The sequence below is a fragment of the Temnothorax curvispinosus genome, unplaced genomic scaffold, assembly GCF_003070985.1.
Source record: "Temnothorax curvispinosus isolate PA1 unplaced genomic scaffold, ASM307098v1 QBEX01017878.1, whole genome shotgun sequence".
Classification (NCBI taxonomy): Eukaryota; Metazoa; Arthropoda; class Insecta; order Hymenoptera; family Formicidae; genus Temnothorax; species Temnothorax curvispinosus.
The window spans coordinates 167,833-178,242 of record NW_020227658.1 but is presented as its reverse complement, the minus strand read 5'-3'; positions in this window follow the sequence as shown (position 1 = coordinate 178,242).

Below are 10,410 nucleotides of genomic sequence, written 5' to 3'. Positions count from 1 at the left end.
ACGTCATATCTTGTGAATGTGAGTTGTAAGTGGCTGAGAACACTGGGACATTATATGGTTATTTCGGTTTCACGACTTCAACTGGCACATAATGGTTTCGTATTTAATATTCATAATGCGTGTGGACGACTGTAGGAAATAAAGAAGGTTACAAAACAGGCAGTCAGCATGTTTTGTCAGAGACTGTATATGTTTACATCACGGAAGGATATCTATTCGTATAAAACATGCATACGCATGCATTATCAGTCAGGTTTTGTTGAATATCAAAGTAGATCTCAAGCTTACAAGTAATATGATTGACTGCTAACCGTGAAACATAAGTCAAAAAATTGAATTTTAATTCGCGCGTTAATGTACTTATTTATATGTTCATTTTAAACGCGCGTAAATACACATTCATTTACATACACATTAATTAATTATTAATTAACATTGTCCAAATTAATTAACTTTAAATACTGCAGTTTCTGTACTTATATCTATATATTTTTTAAATATAGTAATACAGATACATTTATGCGCCTCGTACATAAATGTATCTCACATGCATTTATGGCAAAATATAATGCTATTAGATTTTTTGTCGGGATGGCAACCATTTTAAAACGCTATTAAGGAATAATCTTATCTTCGACACGGAACTTTCGTACAAACTTAGCGTGTAAGCTTTGGGAAGGCAAACTTTTCTTGCATTGAAAGTGCAGTATGTTAGCGTCAATATGCCCTTCCACAGCGCGTGCCATGTCTCGGTGAGGGTAGGGAAAGGGAGGCGCGTAGTCGTACAAAGGCTTGAGTAAAGGGCGAGGGTAGAAATTCTACGAGGGGTTTGTCGGTGGTAGTAGACGCGGGAATCGATAATAAAACGTGCACGGGGCTGCGGCGCGCAGCATCCGTGCTACAGCGGAGTCGGTTTGCGTCGGATGTTTAAACGTTTAAAGGTTTGTTGTGGATTGCGCCCCTTTATAGAATGAAAAGAAGGGCGCACAACGAATTTTAAATTGACAATTGAAATACGCTGACGCGGAGGAATATATGTTATTGATAATAACATTCTTCAAATCAAACTTCTTAAAAATCACTTACGTGCGTAATTGCACGAAGCATTTCAGCACTATCGCCAGGAAATAAAAAATGGATAAGATAGAGCATTGAAAAGTAATAAGTTTGCAATATTTAATCGTAACTTGCAATATCTGTGCTTTCATTTCTCACAGCACTGTTAAATTCGTAGTGTCTTTATACTCAAATTCAGTCATTTTACACTGTTCCTATAGGTTGCCACTGCTCCTACTCAATATGTTTTTAATTTAACTAAAACAATTTTAATTTAAATAGTTAAAAATAACAAAACGTTATTCAACTTAAAAAAAGAAGTGCTATATCAAGACTTATATTCTTGTATATAGGCAAGAATATATAATCTTCTTATAAGAATTTCAACCTTTTATTTCAACTTTTTTCTTGTTAAACTATATAAATACCTTCACTTAAACAAGTTTTCTTCGTTTAACGCAATTTATATATCGATCATTTCAAGATTATTGCTTAGATTCTTGCTTATATACAAGAATATAAGTCTTGATTTAACACTTCTTTTTTTGTCTGTGTATATTCACCCGGTATAAAATAGGGAAATCCTTGTAATTATATCGAGAAGACCCTCTAAAGCGAACGAAGAATTGCATTAGGTATCGCGTGGAACTGTCCTGTGCGATCCCTCAACGAATCGACGTCGTTTATAATGCGTTTAATAAGACGGGACAGCAGAGGGACAGTGATCGCCTTTAATTTGCTTGAAAGGATCGGTGCGACACACCCGTGGCAATAGTCATTATTGTACGTCCCGAGATGTCGAGGCGTGACCGATTGCAGCTGCGTATAGGATTGCCATTGCGCGATATCGCCTTACCGATAATTTTATGACAAGCGGCTAATGGACCAGATCGTCGTCCCGATCGCCTAATTGTTCATGCCTTACTGGCATGTAATCGGCAGTCGCGAACTACCGTCGCGCTACTCGCAATGTTAAAAAACTCTCGGCTCAATTAACGATCGTTACTGTCCTTGATCGATGCACGTTTTTGTGTAGACGACGCGTACACGTTACTTTATTAGGGGCGTGACGAAATTATAGCGAAGCTATTTCTGATGCAACATTCTTTTCCAAAAAATTTCCATTCGCAGTTACGTGGCATTATAACTATAAACAATTAAATAATAAGAAATAAAAACAAAGAAGTATTTATTAATTATTTACCGTAATTACTAATTTCGAATATAAAAATAACAAAAATCATCAAAATTTCGTTGTTTGCATCTTTCGAAAGTTATCTATGCTAGATCAGAATAATAACTTTTAAAATAATTGAATGTTAAATGTTAACGTTGATGAGTTGAGAGTCCGGAGTTACCTAGATATTTAGGCAAGATAACACTTTCGTGCGGCAGCAATAGATTCGTGCTGAAGAATCTAAATACGGGTAGAAAGAGAAAGAGAAGCAAAAAGCGCGCGCGTGAGTGCGTACATCCGTGCGTGCCTGATTGCATGACTGCGTCTCCATCGAATCCAACGGCTTTAAACAGGTATCTACCGGTCTACCGGTTCACGCGCCAAGAATAGCAGCGTGTCACCTTTTCGTTATACACCGACTAATTCCAAACGTGCAATATAAGTATAGCAGCTTGTTTACTGACTGTACGATCCGTCTATTTTATATATCTGACTATTGCTATTTTATATATCTGACTATTGCTATTTGTCTAAAACTATTGTTATATTATTCTTATTACAAGATATCTTTCTTTGAACATACATATACTTAGCACAGATGTCAGATAATACCGTTATGTACTATAAATTTTTATTCGAAAAAAGGGACGTCTACAATCAAGTTTTTCAAGAGCGATTATAAAATTGTCACGCGTGTGCGAGAATATAAAAAGATCGCGATCACTTTATTTATGAAAACGATCTCTCGTAATGTTACGACATCGATAATTTAATTAGTTTATTTTTTAATCAAAAGAAAAATTTCCTATTTTACGAAGAAAAACCTACAATGATGCAAAATTGTATGGATCATCGAAAAACGCGCAGTATATAAACCAATAATGTACAAAATAGTATATAAAGTAACATATCAAATGTAAGAATATTAGATAAATTGATAAGAACGCGTTAAGATTACGCAATGTTCATGTTTGTTGATCCGCTGAGGGAAGCCCGAGCATGCAAATATCAATTTTGCAGCCCGCCTCGACTTACCGTGTAATAAATATCAATGACGAGCTTTGTGTGACCGCACAGCGTAGCATAAGAGACAGGCGAGACTATCGATTCTCATCGATATAAGAGACTGTCCAGTAGGCACGTTTCAAGAGGGAACCTTGCAGGGTTTCCGCCGGGGTGGATTAATGCTCTTCGAATGAACACAAGGCTGCTCAGAACCCTTATACGCGAAAGAAACAACTATTCTCTTCCTTTATTTTCATCTTGAATTTTAATGAAACCAATAAAGAAGATTGTACGAAGAAGGTTTTACGATTAATTGCAAAAAATTTGTTTTAAATAAAAGAAGTAAACAATTGTTTACTTATGAAATTTAATCAATAATTATATTATTATAAAACTCCGTTGAATGTGTAATAATATATAATACAAGTGTAATAGTTATTGTTTATAAAAGCTAAATTTCACCAAATAATGTGAGCTTTTTTAAATACGAATAATGTAGAAGATAAAATTATATGCTAATACATCAAATTTTTAATATTTATATATTTTTGTTTAAAAATAAAACAGTTTGTATCCTATTTCGTACAGAAGAGTTACTTGACGCGCACTTGGTGCTTCAGGTAACTATAATGATCAGGTGTGGGATGCGAAAGCTCATGATAAACGAAAGCTTTACACTCTGTCGGTATCACCTGCTCCGCTCGACTGGTACGCGTTTTAAACATTTGAGCTTGCTGCAAGCTGTGCTTTCCTACTGAAGAAATTCCCATATTGATCTGGCCTCGTCCTACCGACCGTGTGCTAATTCAATTATACCATACGTGGGTTTGGTTACTCACCAAGAATCAATAATCCGAGCAAAAGAAAGCATTGCTAAATTAATTCCATGTGCCATATGAATATTAATGAACAAAGTTTTTCCGTATGACTCACGTGGCACGAAAGTGCAATCAGGTACAGAAATTATTTGAATTTCGCATGTCTGAACATTTATATTTCCCAGAAATGTAAATTAGCGAATGGAAAAACTGCGCAAACTTATAATCCGCGTTATTGTGAATTCTAGATTTATTATATTTACAATATTATAATTTAAAAAATGACACATCAATGAAAATATAAATAACAGACAGTAATAGAATTCGTAATTGTTAAAACAATCATAACTCATATTTCGATAATACATTTCTTCGCATTTGCTTTGCGCTTCATCTCACATTTGTTTGAATTCGTGCTGCTATTAATTGCAAGCGATCGATTCTGCATGACAGGATAGTGGAAGCCAACAGCGGAAATTTTAAACGATCGTTCATCGGTGACGACGCTGACTATCATGCAACCGAAGGGTTAAATCTTCTATACATATAGCAAAATCCTTGTTTCTTGATCGTGTATCACCAACAGGCACCGATTTATTACAAAGTTGTCTTCATAAAACATTTTAGCGTGCATATCTACAATATTCAATCAAATATTTTTATTATGTTATTCTTATGAAATTATTATTTATTATTATTTATTATTATTTATATGAGATTAGAATTTTCGCTTCCTTTATTTTGGAAAATCTAATATTGTTAGAAATTATCGTTAGATCGTCTCGAGTATTAATTATTCGAGACGATCATTTGTTAACATCAATAATAGCGGTAATGCCACTTGAAAAGGTCATTATATATATTATCGTATTGATAATATATTATTAATATTATCATATCATCATATTGCTCACCATATATACAATGCATATGATAGGAAAATTACGAATATATAAATTTCCTATGTGTCACTGGGTCACTACAACCATATACATGTTACAACAACTTATATACATTGATAAACGATTTCTCCGTACTAGCATTTTCACTCCTGCCGTGCGCACGGCATCGATTTCTTAACCACGGCATTAGCATCATACCAATTTCGCACAGGCTTAACAGCCGTCAAATTCTATACTCGCGCGTCTCGGTGATTTTGACTGATTTTACGGGCGACCTATAGCGAGAGCTGTTCGCGCAATCGATTTTACATGCCATCTTTCATTCTCGTTATCTCCGACCATCTGCCGATCTTGATAATAAACCGAAAAATTCTTCTTCTAGGTAAGGGCAACAGGGTTACAACCGAGTTCCTTCCTTCGGGGCGTACGTCATCGCGCGAGCAAAACACCGAAGCAAAGTCTCGACTCGTCTCGCCCTCGAGGAAACGGATAAACACGTCTCTCTTTCTCTCTCTCTTTCGCTGAGAGGAAGCGCACCGATCGATCTCGAACCGCATGTTCCGCCGACGGGATGCGGCGACTCCAAGACGCGACCGCACTCGTCGGTCTGCTCATCGATAGCATCGTGGCCGAGGCATCCATGGCGAGGGTTGCAACGGCCAGATGAATGGCCGAACTGTTTTCAGATCGGAGAAAAGTTCGGCCTCCGCGCGGGCGAATAGCGATCTGCCTCGCGATAACTCTAAGACGAGGTAATACGGCGAGGCGCGATGAAAGATCGACTCAGGAAAGCTGCGCCAACAACGTCTCGCGGGCGTCGAAAAGCTTTCAAGCTTGTTGATGATCAAAGAGGCTTTTCCGCGTCGACGTAATCGGCTTTTGCCGTTAAACTGCGCTAGAATATTTGCAATCATGTTGAACTATTTGCATTCTAATGTCTGTTTTGGAAAATTGCGGCAGAAAAATTACTTAAACGCTCAAAATTCTGTAACTGATTACTATATAAAACTTTAAATATTTTTGCATTCTCATAAAAATTCTCATGCTTGGTGAGATATTTTCTCAACAAATAGAAGAAAACATAATTAAATTCGAATGTTAAAATATTAAACATGAACATTTTACGAACTGCACTTTTAATATTCTAATTATTGAATGAAATTATATATAAATTATTTTTTAAATATTAATTTGTAAAAACATATTTAATTTCTGTTTAAAATAATTCATTGTTAAATGAACACAAAGAAACAATAGGAAAATACGTCATGATCATTTCTTTCACGACTTTCTCTCGTACAGTTGTTACTCATTACTAAATTAAACGATAAATCTACTAACAACATCGTAAATGCCAAGATTATGGAATAGTAAAGGGAAAGGGCGCGAGTTTTCGGACTCTCTCCCTTCTGAATGAGCTCCTCCTATCCCGACGAACATACAACAGTCGTGCCCGACGCATTAAGGTAATAACATCAGAATTGGAGTGACCGCATGCAAGGGTGCGTCTCTGACTTCATTTACGCTAGCAAATATTATGTGCGAGAGATAAGCAGAACACTAAAACCATACTTCGACATAAAAAAGCACGATCGTAATTCCAGATGGGAGTACGAGGTGCGTTTATACGCTCCCTAGAGATAGCGGAAGATGACGGGCACTTCTCGCAATGACGCGCGCAGAATTCGCGAACACCTTGAGTGAAAGCATGAAATAATGGAATAATTAGATAGTTTGTATTGGAATGCAGCTTTCGCTCCCTCCTCCCTTATTCGCAATCATCGGAGCAACGTCTCGATTGTTGGAACGCGTCCTAATCGTTGGAGCATTTGGCACGCTTGCTTTATCGAGCACGAATCCGCAGCGCGGTTGGGGCGACGCGACGTGCCGCGGTGAATGTCCCCGAATGAAAAGCAACGGCATACTCAAATGCACGTGTAATCTTCTGCAGAATGGAAGACGTTTCTAAGATCGTTTAAGTATCCATTCGCGCGTCTGACGTCGCTTGCTTAATTCTTAAATAAATAAAGAACTTAAATATTATATAAATAGAGTTCCTGCATATGCATGTACATAGGCTCGTCAAATTCTTTCGCTCTTCGGATATAGATACATGTAGGACCATGTTGTTAAAAAATTGCGTAGCAAATTGCGACGAAAGGGAGCGACGGATGGGCGCGAGAACGTGCATAATTTATCGATAGATTGTCTCTCGCGGATCCGCCTTGTACATAGCAGACATCGTTGAGTGGGTAGTGGCGCAGGGTAAGGTTGAGTCCGGCTGGGCGTTGGAGCGCAGGAGCAGAGAAACACGGCAGGACAAACGGACGTTCAGCGGCGCAAACGTGCCGACCTCCGCGAGCTCCGTACGTTCTTTGCCGAAGAGGCTTCCGCAGGGTATTCGCGCGAGCTTAGTGATTCATGAACCGACGTAGATCGAAGAGGCTCGACGAAAGTGAAACCGACGACGCCAGGTAAGCTGACCTTTTCGACGGGACCAGGCCGCGACGTCGTCCGACAAGCCCAAAAATAATCGTAGAATACACCGAAACGAAGAGCCACCTCGCCGCAGAGCTCTTCTTCGCGTCTGTCCATATTCGGTAATTGCTACTAGCGTGTCTGCAAAATCGTTATTATCTTCGGCGAGATAAGAGAGTTATTTTGACGAGGCACGTCGCTCCCTTTTTCGATGTAAAATTTTCGTCTTGATTGTTTGATCGGGTGTATGATCCGCGCACGGAAATCGCGTCTTCCGGACTTTCAAGGCGCACGATGTCTTTGACCGGATAATTAAACGCGGTATAGTTCAAGAGTTTCATTCGAGGATTTGAAAGCCGGACGACACGTTGAATAACATCAAGCGCGTTACTTTCCGGTTCGTAAATGAGGCTAAATGACACGGATGACCTCTTGCCCGCGCCCGAAAATTAATTGAGCTCGTGGGTGTTTTAGACCCTAAGTAGCCATGCATTAAAAGTGACGTAAGCTTATCGTGTGTACGAGCAGGAGATAGTGCATTGGAGTAACGCAAGCCGCTGTCACAGTCACTGTTCAATCGTGGTAATTATCAAACGCAGTCAATCTTGCCATCGAAGGAACATCGCTTGTGCAATTCGTAGATCTTGCTGCTCAGCAAATTGTTCCTAATTGACCGCTCTACACGAGGATACAAATTAATAGTTCAATCACATATCGTAGCAGTAGCCGTCGTAGACATGTTACGCACGTAGAATATTTATCGCATTAAGCAACTACACGCGTACAGTAGTATACTGTCGCTTTAGTCGATTACGGTAAAAGATTTTACTTCATTTTTATGTAAATTAAGCGGCACGATAAAATTGTATCTTAAAGTCGCTCAGAAACATAGAAATTTCCATAAAATTTTGGTGTAAGCAACTGACACGTTTTTTCTTGTCACTTAATATTCGGAAACGTAACTGCTGTGGAAACTCCCAGTGATGCAACGAAAGTTTCCAGAAAATAAGGGAAGGGTAGGAGACACACGGCGCTGAGAGTTCTTAATTATAAAACCAACTGAAATATTTTTTGTTACAATAAAGCTTTAAAACACTCGATACTCCCGAATAATAACAGTTGCAGTAATTATTAAAATCAAAATGGAAATAATAATGACTAATAAAGAATACAGATCGCAATAAACACACTGATTAGATGAAATAATAATAGGAAGCGGTATTGTTCATGTTGAAACACATGCGTTAATTAAAATGCAGAATAATTAAGAGCCTGTATGACACTTTATGTATAAGAAGCGTAAAGTAGCCCTCTCGTTTCTCCGCCAAAAAGCCTGCTCGATAAAAGCGTCTTAAACTATTACGGAGGCACTGCTGAAGGGCTGTACCAGGTGCGTCTACGAGCGGAATTTTATTTCGAAAGCCGATCGCATCACATTGATTATCGACCAGTACCAGTCTCTCCGTTGGCACTCGAACCTTATTCAATCCGGCACTTCTTTCGTGACTTAGACGGCACGCACGCGTATCGTTACTATCGCCACCTCAAGATCGCGGCCATCTGTTTTTTATTTTTTTGGATCGAGGAATAAATCGTATCGCGCTTTCTCATGGCCGTCGAAACGGAAGCGCGATGTCTCTGGCTTTCCCAGGAACGATTACTCACGAAAGATCTTAATCGACCTGAGTTTCATGTTACTGCATTCGTTTTATGTCACTTGAACGTCGTAATTTTTTGCCGGTTTACTGCTTACAAATATCCGAGAAACAATATTTCAAACGTGACATATCGTCGTGGCGAATGTGGCGATTCTTACCGGAATTTTAAACTTTAACGTACGTTTTTCTATCCATACGAATCTCGTTGGCGAAAAGCTCGTAAGTCAGGTAAATGGGTTAACATCCAGGAAGCGTTGCATTTTATCGATAAACCAACGCACGTGACAATTGCAGGCCTGCCGCAGGTGATTCAAAGATGTTGCTGCGCGATAAAAACCCACGTCGCGATAAACTATACTATACCCTTGTGAAGCACTATCGAGCCGTTATCTGTCGTTACCCCCTCAACATGTACTTTTATTTTCGCCAAAGTATCGCTCGTAAATTTCAACGATCCGTACAATGAGTCTCAATTTTCAAAACTTTCCTACGGGCGAGGTACGAATTTATGCGACTTTTTATTCCACGTTGCTGGAACATATCTTTGTCTTAATCAAATCTAACAGCGCCGGTTGTACTATGCAATGTTCCACAATAAGTGAGCGCAAAAAGCTATAATTAATTGAGCCATCCCCGAGCGTATGATTCAGCGTAAAAATGACTCAACGTGAAACGCGAGCATAACGTGTAATTTATTACGCAAAATGTGTCATATTTTTATTTCAGCGTAACCCAAATTCTATATTTTCTTTCTTTCCTTTCACACTCGTCTCACAATACTGCGAGCACTATTTATAGAACATCGATCAACATTACGTGTTACGATGGCGTTGCGATAACGAAGAATAATTTTTCTCATCGTTAGTAGCAATTAGTCGAATGAGTTCCGATCGCGTACAGCAGCGATGACATCGAAAGTGCACTTACAGGGGAGTGACGTGAGCGAGGTTTTACGAGCTTCTTCTTTTTCTTCCTTTTTTTTGTCGCTGCGCCAGGAAGACTCGGTAGGAAAATTGCATTGTATTACTTGCCATTCGATGACCCGAATGTAGGTCTCCTCGCAGAATTACCAGGCATTGCGTGAGCTCGGGGGTATCGATCGCGTGCAATCGACAAAAAATCAAAATTAGCGCATGCATGTCTCACGCGCGAAACGTCCTCCTTCGCGAAGAAAAAAAAAGAGAATGGTATATACCGCTGACAATAACAGAGCTGCTTCGTGTCTAGCATTTCGGGATTAACCGAATTGATCTCTTTCGTATTACACGTGGCAATAAAATTATGTTACTTGAAATTAATTTGAGTAATGAATAGCA